We start from the raw sequence: 23,291 nt of genomic DNA, 5'->3' as shown, positions 1-23,291 counted from the left end.
AGCAACAAAGGCTTGTCTGACAAAGAAAAAGGCACAGAGGTGGGGGAAGAAGAAGCAGGTAGGAAAGGAGGACAGAGAACCAGTTTCTGGCAAAGCTGTTGTTCCTTTATCCAAAGGCATGTCTGCCCCAGTATCCAGGCACCTCTCCACACCCAGAGGACATAAATAATGCTCAACATTTCTTCCCAGCAAGTTTTTAAGAAAAGAGGACAGGCCTCTAAAACTCCCTATAATGAAGCTACTTACAAAAGGCAGCATAAAGTTGTTACAAGACAGTTCCAGCCAGCAGCACCAGGCTTGGTAGATTTCAAATTCCACAGCCTTCTCCCTCAATGACCCATTACAGCCTCTTATTCCTGGTCCCCGAGCACCTGGCCCTGGTCTCCTGCGCAGGCTGCAGCGCCTTCCCCCGGAGGGCTCTTCCCACGGGCTAAGTCAGACGCCCGGTCACCCCAAAGCCTCTTGTAAATTCGGTTATTTTTAATGAAAGTAGCAGGTCGAGGAAGAAAGGACACGGGTTTATGGTTCTAAACAGAGGTGGACTTAAAATTAATCAAAGAGGCAGAATTAAAAGAACTCCTCAAAAACCAATGGCACTGAGGACACCACGACCCATTTCTTTTTAAGATTTCATTTTTAAGTAACCTCTACACGAACGTGGGGCTCCAACTCCCAACCCCGAGGTCAAGAGTCACGCGCTCCGCCGACTGAGCCAGCCAGGCGCCCGCCCCAAGAACTAATTTTCAGGGGAAAAGAACTTTCTTTTTTCATTCTTCCTGTTCCGGGCAGTCTCTCACAGAGTCTAACACCTAGTCACCTGTTGATAATTATTTGTTGAAGGGAGGGCGGCGTGGGGGAGGGAGGAACGAATGAATGAGCGAACGACCGTTTTCTTCTCCTGCAGGAGGCAATTTTCTTTGTGGAACGACATGGCTGGGGCATGGGAAGGACCAGGAAAGCGGACCCATCCACAAGCCTAAAGAAGTCACCGCTGTGTGCAGCAGCGAAGTGGGCTGCATGATGTTCCCGGGAGCAGGCAGCCTGGATGGGTAGCCGATTACTTCTGGGAGTTCTCCAGGTGAATCCACTCTTTCTCAGGCACCTCTTGGACTTTGAGCCACGTGGACACCCTCAGCGCAAACCATCGACTCCAGGAAAGCGGAAGCTGCATTTTCTGTCCCCTTCTCCTTTACCCCCTTCCTAGAGCGGGGTCAGCAAACTCTTCCCGTAAAGGGCAGGCAGTGCCTCAGCATTGCGCCAGCCGCAGGCAACACACAAGGGGCGGGCGCGGCTGCGTGTCAACGCCCCTCCATTTATGGAGGCCGAAGCCTGAATTCCGGGTAATTTTCACGTGTCAGGAAGTATTATTCTTCTTTTGATGTTTTTTTCAACCGTGTCACAGAAACAGGCGCTGGGCTGGCTCCGGCCCGCGGGCTGCAGTTTGCTGACCTCTGCCCTGGAGAAAGGTCCCAGGTATCGCTGGGGTCCGTGGAACCAGCCCCCCAATGCTCCCCGAGCCCCACGGCCCTCTCCGGGGAGGCGATCTGCGGGCTAGTGTCCATACATAAAAGCTGTTAGGATTTGACTGGGCTGTGCGGGGCAAACACTGCCTCTTTGTTCCTCCACGGCTGCCTCGACAAGAAGGGGGAAAAAAAATCCACGTTGTGTTTTTCTTTAATTTATTGCTTCATTTTTCATTTCCACCCCAAACGAGGTAAACTGTTAAATGCACGCAAGTTGCCCTCGGTGCACAATGACATAGCAACACTTTGGAAGAGAAAAAACAGCCATAAAACTTGTAAAATTATGCTCACGCCGTGCGAGATTAAACTCTCCCCATGGCGGCAGACAGGCTCACCGAGACTGGGGCTGCAGACCGCCGCGGTGAGAACCCCACCGTGGAGTCCATTAAAAGTCAGCTTTTATGGGGGGCAGTATTATTTAATTGGTTTATTTTTCTAATACAAGGCCTTTAAAACGCTTTGACCGTGTGGGGCCCGCAACACGGGCCCTTTCCCAAGGCCGTCTGTCCTCGGGGCCTCCTCCAGCCCTGGCCGTGCGGGCTTCGTTGGACGCCCCGTGAATCAGCTTTGGCTTTGGCACGCCAGGCCACAAAAGCCAAAGGGGCTTTGTGTGCCTTTTGCGCGAATGACAACAGTCTCACTATTTATGGAGTGAGTGCTCATTGTGTGCTAGGCACTCGGTTAAGTGTAATCCTTCCCACAGAGAAGGAAGTACTAACCTCTCTGAGCCTCTCTTGACTTCAGCAACTTGACCAAGGTCAAGACCATGGAGGTGGAAAGTTGCCCTGCCAAGACTCAAACCTGACTGCTAGGCTCTTCACATCCAAATGATAGCAGTGGGGACCTACTGCGTGCCTGGGACACAAAGGAAGGGTTGGCAATTAGGCAAACAAGTGGTAAGTATGTTTATCCCACGTGTGTCTTAGGAAAAGTGGCATCAGAGAAGGCTGAGCGACTGACACTCACAGATAGTGGCAGCCACAGTTTAGAGAACCCTCACGGTGTGCCGAGCGGTTCGCACATAAATCTGCACAGAAGTCTCACAGGGTGGGTACCACCGCTGTCCCCATTTTATGGGTAGGAGTAACTGAGGCAGGGGTAGGTAACTTGCCCAGGTCTTGTGACTAGGAAGAGGTGAAGACTGGCTTCTGACACAGGCAGCCCATGCTCTCAGCTGCTGCCATGCTGGGCTGATGGTCAAGTGCCAAGTTTCCTCCTGACCTGGCCCAAGACTGGGTTGGCTGGCCACTTCTAGGACAGGCGATCTAAAATGTAATCTGGTGTTACAGGAGTCATTGCGGTGATGTGATATGAGGGCCAGACTATTAACTAACAGTTATTAGTACACTCCATTCATCCAACACACTTTTCTCAAGCACCTACGTATGATATGCCAGGCGTGGGCACGGGGGTAGAGACCCTCTCCACCTCATTCACATTTTTCCCCGGTGCTTGGCACACAGTAGGTACTCAAAAAAGCTTATAAATGAGCTAGGATTAAAGGCTTCCTTTTAAAAAAATATTTATTTATTTTGAGAGAGAGAGAGAGAGAGAGAAAGAGCAGGGGAGGGGCAGAGAGAGAGGGAGAGAGAGAGAATCCCAAGCAGGCTCTGTGCTGTCAGTGCTGTCAGTGAGGCGGGGCTCAGTCCCAGATCCCACGACTGTGAGACCGTGACCGGAGCTGAAATCGAGACGCGTAACCGCCTGAGCCACCCAGGTGCCCCGTAAGGCTTCCTTTATAAGCACCAGATAGGCTTTTTCTGCTCCACAAGGAAGAAACCACCAGTAGCATCAGCAAATTTTTTTTTTTTTAAATAAAAGGTCTAGTGATCAAAAGCCCTAAGAAAGGAATCCCCGAGGACATTTAACAGTGGCCTTCCGCCACCCACCCACCACCGCAAGTTTTATTTAGCTACAACACTTGCTTTTTTTCCTTTCTAAACTCTAATGAACGAAACGCAAACCTGTTTTGTAAGAATCTAATTGGCTTAATTTACGGCACAATTTCTTGGACCCAGGACGTAGTCCAAGACACATAAATGAAGCCAAAATCAGAATCAAGCTCCTGTGTTTATTCTACTCTGATGAAGAGCACGTTGTTCTCAAGTGGACACTCCACTCACAGTAAAGTGACAGCAGGTGGCAGAAAGTTGGCTCACCACAAAGGAACAGAGCCCGCCTCGTCCATTCCCTGACCTTGCCTGTGTCTGGGGGGGGGGGGGGGGGGGGGGAAGGAGCTGCTGGATTGTTAATTCCAGTCGGATGACATCAAACCGAAAGGCTGTGGGGCCCTGGGTGGGAACTCATTTTTGATCCATTTCAGAAAACTGGAGATAGGTGGGATGCCCGGGGATTAGAGTCAAAGTCTACCAGTTTACAGAAAAACAGTCAGAGTTGATACACTTGCCTAACCTCCCCAGGGTAGCTAAGCAGCAGACCCAGGGCCAGAAGTCAGGTCTCATAAAGTACAGCAAGAGTTAATAATAATAATCATGACAACTACTATTTATTGAGAATTTATCACGTGCCTGATGCCTGACACCACGCTAAGGCTTTTTCTCACATTGCTTCATGTACTTCTCATAAAAACCCCAGAAGTTAGAAATAACGAATGATAATAATATCATTCATTCCCATTTTACAGTTGAGGCAACTGAAGCCCAGAGAGGTTAAGTAACTTGCCCAAGATCACACAGCCAGCAAATGGCACAACAAATGGCAAATTCAAACCCAGGCCTGCTTCCAGAAATGGTGGTCTTCACCACTGTGCCATGCTGTCCCTCAAGACGGCAGACCACGCCCACACCCTTGGAGCCGCCACCGCCACCGCAGAATCTGTGCTCTCGCTCCCGCCAACGTCCAAAGTGAGGCGCTTCGTACTAAATCACCCAGATCCACACGGGCCTCCACTCCCCTCCCGCGGACAAATCAGCTCCAACACCCAACTGACTTCGCTCTCCAAATCTGGTTTTGCTAACAGCCTGAGCACGATCCCTCACCTACACCACGTTCTGAGGGTGCAGCAGTGCGGTTACAGACGTGTCTTCCCCAAATGCACAAAATCATGCTGTGCCTGAGTGAGTACCGTCCGGGCCATCCGTCAAAGCGACGCTGGAATGGGGGCGTGTCTAGGTCAAGGGCATCAAGCTGGGAGAAGCGAGAGTGACCCCCAGTAATCTCAGAGGAAGGCATTCTTATATAAAGACAGGCCATCTGCTTTGTAACGGCAGGACCCCACAGCCTGCCCCGAAAGGCCACTACGTCACAGCTCTCCCCCTCTCTGTGGAGGTCACCAGGCTGGAGCTACAGTGAGCGACCATCCTGACCTGCCTGGGACTGAGGAGATTCCTGGAGCTCCAGACTTTCTCCAGGCTGAAACCAAGAGAGTCACAGGCATCGAGTAGCACCCTTTAGATTCAAATCCTGGTTTCACTATTAACCAGCCTTCGGTCAACTTCTTTTTATTATTGTTATTTTAGAGAGAGAGGTACAGCATGAGTGGGGGGTGGGGGGGGAGAGGGAGAGGGAAAGAAAGAGGAGGAGAGAGAGGGGGGGAGAGAGAGAGGGAGAGAGAGAGAGAGAGGGAGAGAGAGGGAGAGAGAGAGGGAGAGGGAGAGAGGGACAGAGGGACAGAGGGACAGAGAGGGAGAGAGAGAAAGAGAGAGAGGGAGAGAGAGGGAGAGAGAGGGGGAGAGAGGGAGAGGGAGGGAGGGAGAGGGAGGGACAGAGGGGGAGAGAGAGAGAGAGAGAGAGAGAGAGAGAGAGAGAGAGAGAGAGAAAGAATCTTAAGCAGGCTCCATGCTCGGTGCCGACCTGGATACGGGGCTCGATCCCACGACTCTGGGATCATGGCCTGAGCCAAAATCAAGAGTAGATGCTCATCACACCCCCTTCAGTCAACTTCTTAATCTCTGAAACGCAACTAGACAGCAGTAATAGTGCCTACATCCTAGGATGGTTTTGGAAATTAAAGGAAAATGTAAAGCAGCCTGGTCCGTAGTATCCAAGCCCGGTCCGTAGTATCCATGTGAAAAGTCACAGGCCTGGATCCTACAGCTGGCTCTCTTTGCCACCAAACAAGAGCCTCACTTTGAACCAAGTCCCCCCTGGACACTCAGATTTCTCCTTGGTGAGATGCAGAGGTAAAACCAGGTGGTCTCTAAATTCCTGACATCTAAGCACAGGGCAATGGGAAGACTCCCTGGAGAACCTCGGGTTAAATGAGCCCTAGAGAGGTGCTGGGGGTGGGGCGGTCAGGTGGAAGGGGCAGGAGGTATAGACAGAGGGCCCAGAGGGCAGCCACGCAGTAACAGAAAAGGAGGAGAGGAAAGGCCCAGAGTGTAGGCCCAGAAGGGTTTGGGAAGGAAAAAGCAACACCTGGCTTTGAGATCTATTTCTTATCAATTTCTGCCCAGTTTACAACCCACCACCAAAGGCTGGCCTTCTAGTTGAAATGAAGAGGTTTCTCAAATGAAGAAATACCATCTACAAAGAATAATTAATAATACAAAAATCGGAACCCCCCACCAAAAAAGAAAAAAAATCAAACTCTGATATGGAAGCAGAATTGGTAGTTTCCAGCCCGGGGGGGGGGCACGGGCCACACCGGCGGTTGCCGGAACAAAGCCCTCTTGTCACAGTGACCCAGGGCCTGAAATGCCACAGGGAGGGAATCAGAGTGGAAGGAACCCAACCCTCTCCCAGAGGCACCCGTGAACCTGGCCTCCCGGGAGCACTCATATTCTTTTAGAGTTCAGCATCTCCTTTGGACCACCACTCTCCTTCTAAAGCATGAAGGAAAAAAAAAAAAAAAAACAACAACCCTGCTTTGAGTCACACACTAACATCAGAACCCGAATTAGTTGTTCTGCCCAGATTTCTGGAAGGAATTTGAGGACCAGAGGAAAGAGGAAGAGAAAAGAAAACAAAGGGGAAGGGTGGGGAGGAGCAGGATAAGCCACTAAAGCTCCCAGGATTCTTGGACATCACAGACTGGCTTAGAACTGGCTCAATCCCAAGTAGTTCCCATAAAGCTGAGAAGGAAACAGAGGTACGTAAGTCCTCACAAACACGGCGTCTGTAGCTAACACATCAAACTTGTCTCAAACACTCGGGAATTTCTATCTCTGGGAGATTTCGTTTTATCTCAAGGAATCTGAGGCTCTTTGCATCCAGTGTGTGTTCAACACATTTCGCAAGTCCAGATGGGCTCAGGTTTTTGCGTTCCCCGTTTGCTCCTGCCAAAGAATTAAGAATCAAAACTCGTGTCTGGAGTCGGAGGCGTTCTGACCACTCCCCCTCATTTTCAGAGGAGAAAGCGTGGCCCAGTCAGGGGACAGGAGAGCCGACGTTCCCACTGCAGGGCTGGAAAAGAAGAGCCAGGCCTGCCCTACCCTCGGCCAGCTCATCCCTCACCTCTGAGTCCCTGGCAGCCCAGCCCCACGGTCCTCTCGTTGGCCCCCCTCCCCATGCCCTCTGCCCAACTAGGTGCTTAGCGAGTAACAGGTACTCAGCACATTTGCGTCAAATGAATGAGCTAAAACAACAGGTCAAGTGATCTGAGGGTTTAACCAAAGACACTGTTTCTGTTAAAGGGCACCAGGCCAGGCCGCTTACTACCAGCAGAAGAACAAAGAGAAGTTCAAAGTGTGTTAGCTGACATGCATCCTCAAAAGTATTTAGTTATTTGGCTTTCTTCGTTAAAGGAACTAAAACAAACGAAAACACAAGGCAAAATTAGTACGATCCGTTCCAGTGGAACTGGGGTGTGCCGTCAGCGAGTTCTACAAGCACTCAGGAGAGCTAGCCTTTATTACCGTCTCACCCCTCCTCCTCACCACTACCCTGGAGGGCAGTGGTATCACACCCATGTCAAAGACAAACTGAGGCTCGGAGGGGTGGAAGAATTCACCCGATGGCACAGCTTTGTGAGCAGCAGAACTGGGATTCAAACCATCCATTCTATGTACGCACGTCTGTAGCTTCTCCCCGACTCCTGTGAAATGAGCCTTATTAGAGCTTGTAGAGGCTGGAGCTGGAGGAGGCCAAGAAAAAGACAACCCTGAATATTGACCCAGGGCCCTCCAACCAACCAGGCTTCGGGGGCTTTACAAAACATTCAGCACACTTGTATTTACAGGCAGCTTTTCAGGAGTCCCCAAACACAGGCGGAAGCCCCAGGACACGGGGGTTCGACCTGAGCTAACATTAATGCTCTATTACCAAACTTCAGTTTTCCAACTTCCTTTACCCACCTTCTCACAGTCCCTGCAATAACCCAGAGCCATGGAATTCCATTTCAGATCTGTTTTTCCTCATTGGAGACCCCACTAGCAACCACTAAAGAACACTGACGGATTTGGGTTTTATTTGATTTGGAAATCATCAGAACCCTTATGATCGCTAATTCCCGTGTCGGTCTCCTTTCCCTACCGTAAGCTCCACAGACCTCCTGATGCCCAGCCTGTGGAGGTGTTGGCAGAACTAAAGTGAATGAAACTTTTGGCAGATGGAGGTCAAGGGTATAAATCCAAGAATTAGGTGAAAGCATTCCATATAACTCTGGAAGAGAAAAGTCACAGCTTCATCTGGGAGCCAGGAGATTTACTGTCACACAAACCTTCCACGGAGATACTCAGCTTTGAAGAACATACCATATCCCCTACAACATTGACCTGCCAGGGAAAGAACTGAGCCATCAAACATATTGACCAAAACCGAGGGCCGCTGCACTCAACGCACGCCCTCTTTTGGGTGATTCTGGCCCATCTGCAAAATTTTCCCCAGAGCAGAGCGTTGTGCCCACTTCCAAAAAGCACAGAGTCCCTGCCCAAGTGCAAACCAGCTGTACCAGACAGGTTAATGCAGAATCAGGCGCATCTTGGACAAGAAGAGCCTTTGGAGGCCATCTGGCTCAATGGCTTCCACACGAGCAAAGGGAAGGGGTAAATACGGTTGGAGAAAAGTACCCTCAAATTTGATTCCGAGTAAGCAAGACAAATGGCAGGATGCAACTCTCAAAAATGATCTTTCTGGGGCGCCTGGAGGGCTCAGTCGGTTAAGCGCCCGACTTCAGCTCAGGCCACGATCTCACGGTTCGTGGGTTCGAGCCCTGCATCGGGCTCTGTGCTGACAGCTCAGAGCCTGGAGCCTGCTTCAGATCCTGTGTCTCCCTCTCTCTCTGCCCCTTCCCCGCTCATGCTCTGTCTCTCAAAAATGAATAAGCGTTTAAAAAAAATTTTTTTTAAAAAGATCTTTCTGGACAGTAGTGTTTACATAGCCCACCCCAAGACAGCATGGAAGAGGTGAGGAGAGAAGGTGCCAGGCACTGAAACGTTAAGAAACCCCAATCCAGCGGAACCCACCCCTCCCACAGCCCCATTCCACAGGTGGAGAAATGGGCATCCAGGAGCATAAGTGATTCGTTCAAGGTCACAAAGCTAGAGACCTTCTGTCTCCTGTCCTTTTGCCCCAGCTTACATGTGATGAACTGGTATTTTCTATTCTCTTCTATTTTTTTTAGTACTTGTGCCAACTCATTAGACCCTGTGCGCTCACTGTTCCCTCACCTGTAATATTCTTCCCTCTGGTCTTGCTCATGTTATTGGCTCCCCGGAGAGCCCCCCACCTGCCACCACACTACCTAACACGGTCTGTCTCTTCTTTCTCACGGTCTCCCCTCTGGTTTGTTTTTTATCCTTCTTCAAGGCACCTATTGTCTTTTGACTTTTTTTTTTTTTAATAAAATAGTATTTATTTTTATTTATTTTCAGAGAGACAGAGACAGCGCGAGTGGGGGAGGGGCAGAGAGCGAGGAGACAATCCCAGGCAGGCTCAGTGCTGCAAGGGCAGAGCTTGATGCAGGGCTTGAACTCACAACACCATGAGATCATGTGACCTGAGCCAAAACCAAGAGTTGGACGCCTAACCGACTGAGCCACCCAGGTGCCCCTATTTTATTTTTAAGTTTATTTATTTTGTGAGGGGCAGAGAGAGCACGAACCGGGGAGGGGCAGAGAGAGAGAGAGAGAGAGAGAGAGAGAGAGAAAATCCCAAGCAGGCTCTACACTGTCAGCACAGATCCCGACACAGGGCTTGATCTCATTACCATGAGATCGTGACCTGAGCCTAAATCAAGAGCCGGACGCTTAATGGACTGAGCCACCCAGGCACCCCAAGACTTTTTATTTTAAATGCTTTGTTGGCCACTGCCCATTGCTGCCACAAGACTCAGAGCTTGAGAGGAGAGACCCGGATTGTCTTATCTACCACAATATCCTCAGTTACCTAAAAGTGTGCCTAACTTCAGCGCCTGGATGAATGAATGAATGAATGAACACATGAATGACTGAATTTGAGCTCTTTTCCCAAAAGATGAGAAACGAGACCATTTTTGAAACACAGTTAGTTACCCCAGTCCCATGTCTTCAAAACCTGCCTGCTAAGAGTCATCTGAGGTACTCGTAAAAAAAGGCCTATCTCCACAGCCCCTCTGAATCAGGCTCCCCCAGAAAGAGAAGAGGAGAATGAGCACCCCCAAGGGATTCAGATCTCAGAAGGCTTTGGAGACACAGCACATACAGACGGTGCACCTGCGGGGCGATCTGGAGAAGAGGAGGGGGAAACCGGGGCCAGTGAGTTCAGGGGCCTGGGTGCAGGGTGTCACAGGGAAGGTCCTTACAAGGACCGGGTGGAGCCTCGCCGCAAAGGGCGTGCTGGCGAGGCTGAGGCATTTTCATTTCCTTGTTGACACCTAACTCCTTCCAGAAAGGATTTGAGGCTAGACCGGGAAAACATTCATGTGACTCTGTAGTCAAGAGGGAGCCCCTGGAAACCATCTTTGAGGCACAGAACACCACAAACGGGGTTCTGCCAATGTTTTTAAGTTGTGCTAAAATATACACAATGGAAAATTTGCCAGTTTAGCCGTTTTTAGGTGTGCAGTTAAGTAGCATGACGTACATTCACACGGCTGTGTAACCGTCGCCACCAACCGTCTCCAGAACTTTATTTTCTCATCCCAAAGTGAAACTCTGGACCCTTCAAACACCAACTCCCCATCCCCCTCTCCTTCCAGCCCCTGGCAACCACTGTTCTATTTTCTGTCCCCGAATTTAACGATTCTAAGTACTTCACACAAGTGGAATCGTACAGTATTTCACTTAGTAGAATGTCTTCAAGGTTCACCCATATTGTAGCAGAAGTCACAATCTCCTTTTTAAGGCTGGGTAATATTTCACCGTGTGCATAAACCATCTTTGACATATCCAGTCATCCGTCAATGGACACTCGAGTTGTTTCCACCTTTCGGCTGCTGGGAATAATGCCTGTTCCAAACACGGGCGCGCCTGAGACATCCTGCTCAGACGTGAAGTGTGAACCTAAAGGGGCCCCTGAGGCTTCTGGGGGAGCGTGCTGGCTGGGGGCCTCCGAGCGGGCGCTGTGGGGACCGCAGGTGGCCACAGGAGCATGGCTGATGAGCGCCAACCCAGCAGGGAGGTCTGCCGTCAGCTCACGCCTTAACCAGGTCTTGGAGCCCGGCAAGGAAGAGGAGTGGCGTGAAACTACCTGCTGGGATTTGGCTCCTGCACAGAGGCCTCTGAATCAGGCCTCAGTGATGAGTGTGGGTGATGGGTTCCGAGAGCCCCCCACTCACAGGCTGGGCTGCTCAGCTCCCGCTCATGAAGAAATTCCAGGCCACTGAGGCAGTGCCCCAAAAAGCTGCTGGAGAAGATGCCCCCCAAATGGAGAGAGCAAGACCGTTTCCTTAAAAACCCAGCATGATTTCAAATTAAATACAGAAAATGTCCACAACAGGACAATATACAGACACAGAAAGTAGACTAGTGGCCACCTAAGGCCTGGGCGGGATGGCGAACGACGGTAAATGAACCTAAAGGTTCCACTTTAGGGTAACGGAAATATTCTCAAATTAGATTGTGGTGATGGTTGTATAACTCTGGAAACATACTAAACTTCACTGAATTCTACACTCAGACTAGGTGAATTTTATATGTCAATGCTATCTCAATAAGGCTATTTTTTTTTTAAAAAGTATAGAAATGTTTAGGAGGAAAATCCAGAAGATTAATATTTTCAAGATTTTAACCTATTTGAGTAGGAGATCTACCTTGGAATCCCAGCATGAAAGGTTTAGTTGAACAATTCATTTGACTTGAGATTTTTTTTTTTTTTTTTTTTAGAAATCTGTAGGTTTTTTTTTTTTTTAAGTTTATTTATTTATTTATTTTGAGAGGGAGAGAGAGAGACAGAGTGAACGAGGGAGACAGAGTATCTCAAGCAGGCTCCGCACCGCCAGCACAGAGCCCGATGTGGGGCTTGAACTTACGAAACTGTGAGATCATGACCTGACCCGAAACCAAGAGTCAGATGCTTAACCGACTGAGCCACTCAGGCGCCCCAGACTTGAGATTTTAAGTTGAAATCTGGTTTACACATACTCTTGGGGCATTTTTAAAAACATTAATTTAGTCAACATACTCCTAAATTTGAGGTATTAGATCTGTACTCTATCTAAGTCCTTGTTTGTTAATCAGGCAACTGAAGTACTCCAAGAAGACATTAAATATATTAAATTTTAAATGCAATTTAAAATGGGAAAAGCAGGTTAAGCTTGTTAAAGAATCAAATATTAATCAAAGGCTACCCTGAATGTAGCCGTGAAAATTTACCAGACTTATAAGGAGAGTCAGATTCTTTTTTTTTGTCTTTAAATTTACATCCAAGTTAGTGAGCTTATAGTGCAACAATGATTTCAGTAGATTCCTTAATGCCCCTTCCCCATTTAGCCCATCCCCGCCCCCACAACCCCTCCAGCAGCCCTCTGTTCTCCATATTTAAGAGTCTCTTATGTTTTGTCCCCCTCCCTGTTTTTATATTATTTTTGCTTCCCTTCCCTTATGGTCATCTGTTCTGTGTCTTAAACTCCTCATATGAGTGAAGTCCTATGATATTTGTCTTTCTCTGACTAATTTCGGTTAGCATAATACCCTCTAGTTCCAACCACGTAGTTGCAAATGGCAAGATTTCATTCTTTTTGATTGCCGAGGAATACTCCATTGTCTATATATACCACATCTTTATCCATTCATCCATTGATGGACATTTGGGCTCTTTCCATACTTTGGCTATTGTCATTAGTGCTGCTATAAACATGGGGTACACGTGTCCCTTCAAAACAGCACAACTGTATCCCTTGGATAAATACCTAGTAGTGCAATTGTTGGGTCGTAGGGTAGTTCTTTTTTTGATTTTTTGAGGAAGCTCCATACTGTTTTCCAGAGCGACTGCACCAGTCTGCATTTCCAGCAGCCGTGCAAAAGAGATCCTTTTTCTCCACGTCCGAGGAGAGTCAGATTCTTAACTTAAAGGCTAGCATCCTAGACTTGCAGCCTTGTTTTTCTAGAAGCTTTTTCTGTACACAACTGTCACTTTCAATGACATGAAAACCCTCCCAGTAACAGAAGGTGGGGAATCTGAGTGTCTGGGGTGAAGGAGAACCAACCCCCAGCCCCATTCCGTTCCCGAAAACCCGACAGGAGTGGACAAATTTTACTGTTGAGAAACATAAGACCCTGTGGAAAAACAGAGTTCGAGGAATTGAAATTGGCAGTTCACCTAGGAAAGCCCTTATAAATGATGTTTTATGTTCCCTTAAATAAAACAAGAGAGACAGCACGGGCAGGACAGCTCATCTTAATGATGTTCTATACCTTGAAGAAGTAATTACGGACATTGTTCAGTTACTAATTTTCATTTACCCTTCCTTGCATGCTGGAGACTTTCTATACTCTCCCCTGCAGTTTGCCTGGAATGCTTATAAATGTATTTTGCAGCGATGCAGATAATATGCCAAAATCCTTTCTTCCCTGTGGCTGGTGCTCCAAGTCTGATTTTACGACTTGGAGACATTTATGTCTGCCTCTGGGGTTCCCCTGCAGCTTCAGAGACAGGCAATAATGCGGCTGCTTGAGAAGGGAAATATTTCAGGTAACCTTTATGCAAGCCACTCAAGCATGGCGGGGCATTAACCCCAAATCCACTCTCTCCCCTCAAGTACAGAAAGCTGTTCAGCTCTGTGCAGGGTAATTTCGCTCAAATGCAGTCGGCCTGTGCCGGGCACCCTACCTCTTGCACGAATCTCTGTTCCCTCTTGGCCACACAGGGACGGTCGCCCATCCTTTGTCTGTCTCAAGGCCACCTAGGCAAAACTTGAGCATTCCCAGGCTTCTGTTTTCTTTCCCTTTTCTCCACCCTGTCCTAGAAGGTGGAAAGGGGTCCTGGCTAGACTATGGTGTTGTGGATTGAATAGTGGCCCCCCCGAAATTCATGCCCACTTAGAACACCTCAGAATGGGACCTTATTTGGAAATACGGTCTTAGCACGTATAATCAGTTAAATTAAGGTGAGGTCATCCTTGGGGTGCCTGTGTGGCTAAGTCAGTTAAGCGTCGGACTTCGGCCCAGGTCATGATCTCACAGTTTGTGAGTTCGAGCCCCGTGTCGGGCTCTGTGCTGACAGCTCAGAGCCTGGAGCCTGCTTCGGATTATGTGTCTCCTCCTCTCTCTCTGTCCCTCCCATGCTCATGCTCTGTCTCTGTCTTTCAATAATAAATAAACGTTTAAAAAAAAAAAAAAAAGATGAGGTCATCCTGGACTGGGGTGGGCCCTAAATCCAATGGCTGCTGTTCTCCTAAGAGAGGAGAGGACACAGAGACAGACACACGTGGAGAAGATCCTGCACAGATGGAGACAGAGGGTGGAGGGGCACGACTACAGGCAAGCCAAGGAGCGCCAAGGACTGATGGGAGCCACCAGAAGCCGGGAAGAGGCAAGGAAGGATTCTACCCCAGAGCCTCCGGCCCTGCCAACACCTCGCTTTCAGACTTGCAGCTCCTAGAACTGCGAGGGACCAGATTGCTGCTGTTGAAGCCACCGGAGCTTGTGGTACGTCGTTAAGGCTGCCCTAGGAAACGAATACACAAGGGCTCAGGTCCTGTATGACCCTGACAATGTATTCCAACCTCTCGGCCTCGGTCACCTCTCTGTAAAATGGGGCTAACAATGTACCTACTTAGTAGGAATGTTGTGAGGACAAAATAAAGTAATCCACGTCAGGCCTTCGTAAGGGCTTAGTAAGCCAGAATTAGGTACCACTCCTGATGTCTGGTAATACCTTCTCTTTCTAACCGTTCCCCAAGACAGCGTTGCAAAAGTCTCTTCTATTCCACCCGGAAATCTCACTGTTACAGACATGATACGTACACATTCATCTGTGGACACGAGATGATTTCACAGATCGGCGAGGGGAGTTGGTGACTTACGGTGGAGGTCTAACCAATCTGCATTTGCTCAAGATGAGCGTGAGGCAGCTGCAGGCTGCCGAAAGGGGGTTGTTGAACAGACGGCGTGTGTACCTCTCCTCCAGAAGCAAGAGACGGCTAGAAAGAGATTATCCCCCACAACAAAACACATGCTACCCAAACCCGTAGTTTCATTTTCATATGTCTACATGGGTTAAGGATGGGAATTATCTTTTTAACTTGTTCATGTGTATTGTGTTCTCCTGACATTTTTCTGGCACAAGATGCTAATACTAATTTTTAAAATATCCCCACACGTACTATGTCACTGGAGCCATGAAGATGTTTATAGCCTTCGACTCCAGCGATTTCCCTCTCGGGAAATGACACCGACAGAAGCTAAAGAAGTTACGCACCAAGATGCTTACCATAATGTTTCCCCTCTGATGGCCAGAAACTGTAACAACTGAAAAATGCCCATGACTAGAGCAATCATTTCATAAATCATAGTTCACTTAAGGTACATCATTAATAAATCACAGTGTATTAACTACTCAGAAATGATACTGTTATTAAAAGTAATAACATGAAGATACGGAGAAGGGGTTTAAGTAAAAGCAGCCTATTTCAAAATATTATGAGGATCGGAATCTCAGCCACATAAATATATATACGTATAAACGACAACGTATAAACATGAAAACGCGTTCTTCCACGCTGTTTATCATCTTTCTTACTTAACAATGATGACATCAACGTAATGCCGGATCCAGATCAACTCTAAATGTTACAGATGCTCCTGAAAGCCAGGAAAGTTCTAAACAAAGAGTTGGATTTCTCCCAACGATGAAGACTGATCTTTGACGAAGAACACAGTGAGCGTGCTTCATGCTTGCAGGTCTCAGGACTCTGAGCTGCTTGAAGTATAACTTAAGTTGCTGTTACCAAGAAGTGGTGTAGGGGTGGGGCGGAGAAAAGCAGGCGCTGGAGAAGATCCGAAAGTGGGTGGAGGGAGGCGGGAGGCGGGGGGTGGGGGGTGGGGGGCGGGGGGCGGGGGGCAGGGGTAGAAAAGGCTCTGGGGGCAGCCATGCTCTGCTTCAAATGTTATTCTTCTTGAAATGTGGTCAGAAGGAAAGACCACTGCAGCTGTGGCCTATTAAACGTGCCCACGCTCCCCATCTCCCTCCCTCCCTCCATCCCTTCTAGTGAGTCCAAGATGCAAGACTGAACCTCACTCCACAGTCTCTCTAAAGACCTGCAGCGAGAAGGCAATGAACCCGGCGGGGGGTGGGGGAGGGTGCAAGAGGCCCAAAGCTACTGGGGTGATTTTCCCTAGGGAAATATTTAGCATTTGGCGACTTCTCTTTTCCTTTAATAGACAGATAGGTGGATAAAGCTTTGTGACAACATGGAGAGACAGAATCCCACCTTTCTCCAAAAAGTAAGAAAGCTGTGCACAATATCCTTGTTGCTACGATGAACAGGAAGGTTGGCCTCTTGGGGGGCAGCATACGCGCCCAGCGTGAGTGTGGATATTAAAATTCTTCTCAAAGTCAGCCAGGCAGGACCTATTTACGCAAGCAAATTAAAATGCGTAAAACAGTAAGAGGGTGTTTGCAAATGTCTAGAGCTACAGGAGGATCTGACGAGAAGAGGCCAGGCGTATCAGGAAGGGCTCTGGTTCTGAGCTTGCTGCCACCAACTGCGTGGGTGACCCAGAGAAGAGGGGGACAAAACTAAGCAGAACATATGTGGCGTTCCTACGATATGCCATGCTGAATGCAGGGCACTCGGGGAAATGTTATTTAACCTCCCCTTCCTTGGGACCATCCTGAAACGTTAAGTGTTATCATTTCCATTTTACAGAAACAAATTCAAACAGGTTATTTGCCAGAGTCACACAGATAGCACCTGAGAGATTCTGCAGACTGATGGAGCAGGTAAATGTTTATGATCTCTGAGTGTTATCAGTAGAGATCTACCTGATATAGGAGAGGAGGGGAGCAGAGCAGACGTGAAACACACAGAAAGCAGCAGCATTTCACAACGCTGGGCCCATCCCCTAGTAAGAGTTAATAATGTGAAAAGATGGAAATGGGGGTTGAAATTACTTAGGAAAAAGTAATGGAGCTGAGTCAAACACACCTGTCCGACTCAGCTAGGTCAAAACATTGACATGGAAGTGTTCAAACGGGCGACCAGGTGGCTCAGTCGGTTCAGCATCAGACTCTTGATTTCGGCTTGGGGCACGATCTCATGGTTCGGCACTGGGCTCTGTGCTGACAGTGCAGAGCCTGCTTGGGGTTTTCTCTCTCCCTCGTTCTCTGCCCCTCCCCCACTTATGTGTGCACGCACGCATGCACGCTCTCTGTCTCAAAATAAGTAAACTTAAAACTGTTCAAACACACACACACACACACACACACACACACACAGCAGCAGCAGCTGCAGCAGCAACAACAGGGACTTCGTAGAGCAAAGTGGCTAAGGGTAAACTCCAAGGGCGGTAGAGCTCCTGCTTCTAATCCCAGCTTCTCCAGTAACCAGCCAGTGACCTTCTGCAACAGTGTCTTCGCTCCCCTGTGTCTCAGGCTTCTCACCGGTAAGAGGAGAAGAGCAAGAGAAGGTACCACGTGGTTTGTAAGTTTGTAACTTCCCTGATGAGAATCACAAGGGAAGGAACGCGCATGGTTTGTAAGTTCCCTGAAATCCCAATGCATCTCACAGCGGCAGCCTCCTCCACTTGATAGAACAGGAGGTGACCAGGATGGGTGACGTGAGGAGCATCCCCAACTCCCTTCACGGGTCCGCCAGCCCACGTCCCCAGACCTCCACTTCAAGCTCAGCCCCCTGCACGTTTTCTTTCCTTCTTTCTCCCTCTTTATTTCCTCCCTCTCTCTGCTCTCTCAGTCTCCTGCAAGTTTGATACTTTGTTTTCCAAGCCAAAACAAATATCTCCAAGTCCAAATGGCAAAGCGGGGCAGCATCAAACGCCCTGTTCCCTCTGAGGGTGAACCCGGAGCGAGGGCTCACTGGGGTGCAGGCAGACAGCTCTGGGATAACAAGACCCCGGAGCCAGCTCCATGCGCAAGCCATGCATCACAGCTCCAGGGACACTGGCCCCGGTGCCCTGAACGGCAGTGGAAGCCACCACACCCTGTGGGTGTCAGGGCAGACCGGGGGTGATGGGTCTTCAGCAGTTTCAAGAAAGACCCTCTGTCAAACATTTAAAAACGATTTTTTTAAGGTGGGGGGAGGCATGCCTGGGTCGCTTAGTCAGTTAAGCGACCAACTTTGGTTCAGGTCACCATCTCATAGTTCATAGGTTCGAACCCCATATCAGGCTCTGTGTTGACAGCTCAGAGCCTAGAGCCTGCTTTGGATCCTGTCGTCTCCCTCTCTCTCTGCTCCTCCCCTGCTCGTGCTCTGTCTCTCAAAAATGAATAAATGTTAAAAAAAATTTTTTTTTAAAGAAAAAAAGAAAGACCCTCTGTCCTAAGACCCAACCCTCCTCCAAATAACTGCCCTAGATCTTGCTGAGTCTGGAAACCCAGTGTTCCTTTAGATCAATGGTTCCTAGTAACTTTCCAATGTTTTGCCACTTAAATAATAACCAGCTTCCTCAAATTTTGAAAAGCCACAACATCTAAAACAGGGTAGAATTTTCTAATTTTCTTCTCCCATAAAACCTTGTTAAACAGTTAACTCTGTTATGTTTGAATCATATATAGATTGATATGCATGTATAGATATCAACAGTATTAATGCGAAAAATATTAATATATCACCATGACTTCCAGATGATCTGCCAACTGAGCAAGTTTGAGGTTATTCCTCCAGCAGAAGGTAAAGAAGGTCAACATCCCTGGGATCAGGGCCCAAGGTCCAGAAGGGTGAGGATGTCAGTTTGTAAAAGGTTGGACCCAGAAAAGGCTGATAGAGAAATCCTTCCTGGGTGTCCAAAGTCAAGGGTGAGGGCTTGCCGGAGAGAAGAGTCAGAACAGAACTGGGATGGCCAGAAACAGCAGGGGAGGCAACCTTTGCCTTTCACTCGCTTCTGATCTCAGTCAATGTCAACACTCAAGGCTTCACTCGCTTATTCACCGGTATGTTGGAACCTAAAATTCTGAGTTGTTCACGCAAGCATGTCACCATAAGAGATGCGAAAATCTCACTTCCTTCCAAGTGACATAGGGGAGCATCAGAGGGCTGAGCACCCATTTCTTCTTTCTTTCTTTTTTTGTTGTTTCTTTATTTTTCAGAGAGAGAGCATGCGCACGGGAGGGGCAGAAAGGGGGGCGGGGGGGTGGGACAAAAGTATCCGAAGCAGGCTCTGTGCCGACAGCAGCAAGCCCGATGCGGGGCTTGAACTCACTAGCGGTGAGATCATGACCTGAACCAGAGTCGGATGCTCAACCGACTGAGCCACTTGGGCGTCCCTGTGCACCCATTTCTTGATAAATCTTCCTCGTTCCAGGGGCCAGCTACATCATAGAAGCAGAAGAGACAAGTACAGGGGAAAAGGAATTAGGTTCTCTAGGCTGCCAGGACGATCCCTGTGGGGCACACCTGCAGCCCCACTGTAGACGTGGAAGGCTCGGTTACATATTGGGTCTGCCATTCTCTGATTGCATGACATACTGAATATCCACGCGGGCTTCTCTTAATTTATCCCAAACCTACATGTCTATGGGGCAAGAAGGTTTAACACTCCAACTGAAGGGTGGGTGGGTGTGGGGATGGATGAAACAGGCAAAGGGGATTAAAAGTACACTTATCTTGATGAGCACTGGGGAATATACGGAACTAATGAATCGCTATGTCATACACCTGAAAGGAATCCAACACTGCGTGTTAACGACACTGGAATTAAAATAATTCTTGAAAGATACATAAATAAAACTGAAAGTAAGAAATTGAGAGTCAGGCAGTGTTAAGTAAGGTCCCACCTCATTGACCTAACTAACCCCCTTTTCTAACATCCTGAACTTTACTATACCAGCCTGTGCATACAGTCAAACGTTTTGGCTCTCCTGTGGCTGAAGGATGCTAGAAACGTTAGTCAAACCGAAAAACCAGTCTTTAGTTTCAATTTTCTTTTATACTCTGGCTTAAGCCTGGAATCTTCCTGCTTGTTAACAGAAACCACAAAAGATACTTTATCCGCCAAACTTCTAATGCATGGGGGAGAAGTCACAAATGATTTCTGGCTCCGATCCCCTAATGAAGTAACTGCAGGGCCTCGAAAGCAAAAGGCAAATGGTTTTATTCAAAGTTCAGGCCTTATTCTTTAAATGTCCATCAAAAATAAAGGACTGGGGACTCAGGGCTGATCTTACGTGACCACCGTCTGTGAGCTTGAATTGCAAATAATGGCTCCTAGGTCCCTCTCGATTATCAATGCTGGTGAGAATGCGGTAAGCGAGACCATTCAGAATCAGCAGGTGATCCAAAGCCTCACTTCTGGTCAGCTGGGTACAGCAATGGGGTCCTTAAACACTTAGCTTTTATCTCCAGGGATGTTTAGCCTACAGAGCTATTCAAGCACCGGATCAGGGCTGGGGATCTGAAGGGCACAGCCCAGGGGACACATCCACCCACAGGCCGTTGGAAGTTACCCACACGAGAACATATTTAGGCTCGTAAAAATTCATTTGAAGGGCGCCTGGGTGGCTCAGTTGGTTAAGCATCCGATTTGGGCTCAGGTCATGATTTCGCGGTTCCTGAGTTCAAGCCCCGCATCAGGCTCTGCGCTGACAGCTGGAACCTGGAGCCTGCTTCGGATTCTGTGTCTCCTTCTCTCTCTGCCCCTCCCCCACCTGTGCTCTTCTCTCTCTCAAAAATAAATAAACACCAAAAAAAATTCTTTTAATTCACTCGAGATAAAGCAGTAAAATAGCCTATTCCTGACACGGGCATGATAATAACGTTTAGCTGTCTGGCGGTTCCGACAGCCCTCCACGCACATCCCCACTTGCCCCTCATTGTAAAGGTGAGAAATCCGAAGTCAGAGAGGGTATGTGGCGCAGGCATGGTCACAAGATGAATCACTGCATCTCCATTCCATTGATGAGCAAATGGCGGCCCAGGGACATAAGTGACTTGTCCAGGGGCACGGAGCCAAGTGGCAGAGCAGAGACTCCAGACCCAGGTCACCGAGACTCAATTCAGTCTTGCGTCCACACCGCACTGCAGTGACCACAACAGATGTCGCCCTCGCCGAGCTTCACGGGCCAGCAGTGACCCCGATTCTTCTTTCGCATCTTTCTCGGCTTCTTTAAGGACAACGAGGAAACAGAGGCACGTAATTAAGCCCCTTACGGGGCATACAGGCACCAACTCAGAGGCCGAGTTAAACTCCTTCTTGTACCTCCTATTCTGAGGAGTAAGTCCTCAATAAACATATGGTACTCAATTAATTGATCTGCCCTTGTAGCTGGGACAATTGCAAGTCCTATGAACCCAGAACCTTCCTAGGTTTTGCTCGGGAATGTGAGAGGTCTGGTCTATCTCTCAATAATAGCCAGCTCCCCATTGCCTCTTCTAGAATGGCTATCACCAAGAGCTCTGCTTACATCCAAATTCCTTCCCAGACGGAAAGGACAGGGAGTATCAGACGGGACTTCAGGATTCTGGGAGAGGAGAGGAGAGGCCACGCCAGAAAGCTGATGACTCAATCATCCACGTTCAACCAGCCGTGCTGGCATCCCGGCGAGAGGGCCAATGGACCCAGCGCTCTCATCAGAACAGAGGCAGGGGGTTCCGAAATGCAATCAGGAAGATAAAGATCTGAGGAAAGAAACTCAAATAGGAAGGTCTGCTCAGAAGCAAAGTTTCATTCCACCCAAATACAGGAGCAGAAACACAGAGCAGGCACAAAATACACACATGCATTTGGAAAGACCCCTTGACTCAGGAAAACTTATCTTTAGGCTTCTAATACTGCACTCCATCCAGTCGACAGAAGCCAGAGTTCAAGGACAAGGAAGGTCTGATGCAGTGGAAAGTCTGTGGGCTGGAGACCAGGAAGCCAGTGTTGGGCTGAGTTCCTCACGGGGGGCGGGGGAGAGGGGGTGACCTTGCAGACACTCCCCCTTTCTGGGCCTCAATATGCCCCTCTTGAATTAGGGGGTTTAACTCTATAGAAGATCCCTTCCAGCTGCAAAATTCAATACTTCTGTAACTCTCAGCCCGCCGGCCGATCCAGTGCTCTCCTCTCCACGGCCCTGAGGCTCACCAAAATTCCACTGGCAGTGTGTTCCAACACTGAACAGGCCAGATTTGGTGGCCTCCTCAGAGCATGGTAACCACAGAAGTAAACACAAACGCACGAAAAAATGTAAATGGGTCGTAAGCACTCTTACGCTTATGAAGTCAGCAGTGCGAAATGTATAACAGGATTGTCTGCAGATCTTTTGTTGACACACAGTAAAAAAAAAAAAAACAACAAAAAAAAAACAAACAAAACAAACCCTCCTCTTAAATAGAAAAAGGCCCATTTGTTTGGTGCTTAACCAGATCGGCCTTGAGACGGCAGCATTTGAAAAGTTTAGTCCCAGTCACGGCCGCGAGTAGCCTCTTACCAGCACCCACATAGGAGGGAAACTTGGATGTTTCACAGAGGTATCCTCTATTCTGCTGGGGTAACTAGGGGAGGCAGGGGAAGTTGCCCTTGGCACTGACGAGACAATGAACTCATCATCCTGCCTGGCTCAGAAATAGAAACTGAGCGTTAAACATAGCTCACCAGCCTCTCCTTGACCAGCATCTCAGACTGAAGTTAGTTTGTTCATAAGGAAGTCAGGAGCGGGGACGCCTACCCAATGTGTAATAATTTACCTATCACCCCAATAATCCCCACAAGTCCTCTGTCACCTGAAAGCAGGTATTAAGCGCCTAACATGGGCCCAGGGCCATCTCCCTCTGAGTCCTCTAGATGTAACAACAATGTACTTACCGCCACCTAACTCGACACCTAAAATGGTTAAAATGGTAAATTTTAGGTTATGGGCATTTTACCACAGTGTTTTTTAAAAGATACCCACCCACTCCCCCGAAAAGAAAAAAAAAAAAAGTTTAGGCTGCAGCCCCAGACACACCTAATCACACTGATGCAAAACAGAAACACTCAGCCAGTGAGCTATTTCTAGCATGTTCCCAAAATGTCTGGGCCTGATGGTAATAACCTCTGCCCTGGCCAACGTAACCATGGCCCTTTGTTTAAGCATCATGCCTGGAACCTCAGAGTCAATCCGCGGCCGTGTCCACCCTTCTCGGGGTCTCCGTACTGAGGCCTAGATGGGTGGCTCTCCAACATCACCACCCCTCACGACCACCTGGGGTGAGATGGAGGCAGATTCCAGGACCTCCCAGTCAAGATCCTGCCTGAATAAGCCCATCTCAAGTCCCAAAAGGCTGTCCTTTGAAAAGCATCCCGGGTGACTTGG

General features: G+C 48.6%; 1 protein-coding gene across 6 annotated transcripts in view; it reads right to left on the bottom strand.

Annotated features, from left to right (window-relative positions):
- CHST11 (carbohydrate sulfotransferase 11) overlaps positions 1-23,291 on the bottom strand; it is a 261,692-nt gene that overhangs the window by 136,751 nt on the left and 101,650 nt on the right. The gene's annotated exons all lie outside the window — the stretch shown is intronic.

The sequence above is a fragment of the Panthera leo genome, chromosome B4 (genome assembly GCF_018350215.1).
Source record: "Panthera leo isolate Ple1 chromosome B4, P.leo_Ple1_pat1.1, whole genome shotgun sequence".
NCBI classification, from domain to species: Eukaryota; Metazoa; Chordata; class Mammalia; order Carnivora; family Felidae; genus Panthera; species Panthera leo.
The sequence above is the reverse complement of the archived record's forward strand: the minus strand, read 5'-3'. Positions and strand labels throughout refer to the sequence as shown.